The sequence below is a fragment of the Topomyia yanbarensis genome, chromosome 1 (assembly GCF_030247195.1).
Source record: "Topomyia yanbarensis strain Yona2022 chromosome 1, ASM3024719v1, whole genome shotgun sequence".
Lineage (NCBI taxonomy): Eukaryota > Metazoa > Arthropoda > Insecta > Diptera > Culicidae > Topomyia > Topomyia yanbarensis.
The window spans coordinates 81,025,707-81,028,529 of NC_080670.1; the positions used below are offsets into that span (position 1 = coordinate 81,025,707).

A 2,823-nucleotide genomic window follows, 5' to 3' on the forward strand; every position below is an offset into this window, starting at 1 on the left:
ATTCGGTTCCGACTACATGAAGTACAAAGTACTTTACGCTCTAATGCCAAAATATCTTAACTCCTGCGGTGACAGACAAAAGGTTAAGTCGCCGGGAAACTCTAAGCTTGCTCATTTGACCCTATTCCACGCTTTTCTAAACTTTCTTCTTTCAACTCCTTACTCTCCATTAAGTATGTCTTTTAATATTGGCCCTTATTACGAGTATCACTTCACGGTGAAAACAAAGTGAAGTGACAATAATGCCATTATAGGAGTAACCCTAGTGATCAAATATGAAAGAGTTCATCCGAAGTGACAACTTAGATGAACACAGTGTTATTATGAGTGACACGTCACTGCCATTTTATCGAAAAAAATGACACTTCTCGTGGATTTTTTTCATTGCCGTTTTCGAATGTGTAAAGCAGTCACGTAAAATGGAGTAAGTTCAAATGTTCGTTCTTTTTTGCCTTTTTACTAATATTTTGACAATTTTATACTTGTTTAGGAAGAAAAAGACGAATAAGCGACAATTTGCCTGCCTCGTAGCCTTCATGGAGAAGAATCCCGAAGTAGCCAGAGGAAGTAAGTTTGTCCAGTCACGGGAATCTGTTACTTCTCTATGGTGGACAGTGACGGATTCGCTGAATAGCTTGGGTCCTCCCACTCGTTCCGTGGCAGCATGGCAATTTTAGCTTTGTGCTTTCAGTTGTACAATTCAACGCATGCAGTTATTTGTTAGATACGGATTTTTCAAACAAATAAATATCGGAATCTTCCTGTACTTACTTCTACTTTTCTAATAGTTACACTAATTAATCATTCTAAATTTCTGCTTACTATTTATAGGTTTGGACCGACAAAAAGCTGCAACTAAAACGAAAGTTACAGCATAACAAAAATGAGTTGACGGCCACTGGTGGTGGGCCAAACACTTTACATTCGTTCAACGACCTGGAAGAATCTATCATTCGTCTCCTTTCATTAGAAAGAGCGGTGAACCACGAAGGTACATTTTAAATATTACTAAATTTACTACCATAAATAACATTCATTAAATGTAGGATCTGTTTTTGGAATGCAACTACCACCTAGTGCACCTGCTGATGAGCGCCAAGTATGTGTGCCTTGCGAAGAAGACCCAAACGAGGAACCGAATGTCCCGGGCGATGAGTCTACGCATGATAATACAACACATGATGATGCAACTAGGAAGGGTCAACCAGCAACGCGCGGTCGTGGACATTCGTAAGTAAACGGAATTATCGAAAAGCTCTGCTTGAAAAGCAGACTGATGATCTCAGTAAAATAAAGCGACATGTATCAGACTGCGCGCGATATTCGCGTAAGTCCTACGATTTGCATGGAATGCGATTTAAGTTGGAGAAGAAGCGGTTGCAGCTGGACGAGGAGAAATTTATTTTCAAGAAGCAGATGTTACTGGAGAACAGGCATTGCATTTATCGCTCATATGAGTAAATGCGCCCGGATAGCTTGCTACTGCGACAATAAAAACTCACATTTTCACACGAAAAGTTATTGGCACTCACACAACTTCTCCGGATAAATACAACATGTTATTTCTCCGGATAAATAAAACAGCCAGAGAATGAGTTTGTCATGGTATTCTTCATTCGCTCGCTGCTTTCCTGTCGTTATTCCAAAACACGAGAAAACAAGTCTATCATATTTCTTCGCCGCTTTTCTTTGTAATTAAGTGTATTTTTTTGAAGTTTTAATTGATTTCCACAAAATTAAAATTTTATCACCTTCTCCGGTGAGAAGGAAAAAGTCAAATAAATTTTATCCGGAAAATCATTCTCACGCTATTTGTGGAGACGGAGAATTTAGCGACTCATCTTATCTCGGAAAAGTTGGACCTCGGATAAGCTTCTTCTCGCGTGAGTGAGAGAGAATTACAATGCCTGCTGGAGCAGCAAAAGTATAAAAGCCAGCAGCTACAATACCAGTTGCAACTGGTTCAATACAAAAGCAGAAGCTCGATTTTGAAATGGGGCTGTGACGACCCCTTGGTCAGCGCGACTCACTGTAAGGAACAATGCGCTGTTCGTAGCAACACGTCATGCCGAGAGGTAAATGACGTACTAACAAACTGTCACTACGAATGATGACTGGCGCAATTTTCGGAAACCATGAGTAATCTACTTGGCGACGAAGACGAATAGTGCATTAGTTGTTTTCCGCTAGAATTATACGGTTCATTAATTGTGAAGTTTCTTCAGCAGCAGAAATTGGCTTTCGGACGGATGTGCATTGAGTAATGTAAGATAGAAAACTTATATTCGTATCCCTTAAACTGCTAATAAAAGTTATACATATGTAGGTTGAGAGGTTAAGATTTGGAAGAAAGGAAGAACTAAGATAGTAAAGAAGGAAGAAGAAAACAGAAATAGACTAAACGTAAGTGAATTAATTATGTGAAATAGGGATGAAATCTAAAAGATGATGAAATTTCAGGATTTTTTTAACGTGCAATAATATACGTTACTGAATTGGAAACCCGTTTCTTCTTCTACTCCGTTTCGTTGACCGGCGCGTCAACAATTTAAAAAAATTAAAGGGTTGTGTACAGGACACGACCACGGTGACATTAAAAATATAGCTTTTTTATCTATCACACATATCGACACACGTTCTTGTTCACTCGCCTGTTTTCATATGTTACAATTTGCTATATACCCTCCCCATTAAAACATAATTTATTGAAGGTCTTTTAACGGTAATCTATTAATTAATCAAGTATCTCACTAGGTGATTGGCATTATTTGGCTGATCCATCTAGTAAAAATAGGCTGGTCTGTCCAGAAAATATATTCAAAA

At 38.5% G+C, this 2,823-nt stretch overlaps 1 long non-coding RNA gene across 1 annotated transcript; it reads left to right on the top strand.

Annotated features, from left to right (window-relative positions):
* Window positions 1-297: 297 nt before the first annotated feature.
* Window positions 298-2,823, top strand: LOC131693916 (uncharacterized). The gene is made up of 6 exons (XR_009306363.1): window positions 298-424; window positions 491-567; window positions 832-991; window positions 1,047-2,265; window positions 2,327-2,403; window positions 2,461-2,823. It is a non-coding gene; the product is annotated as an uncharacterized LOC131693916 (long non-coding RNA).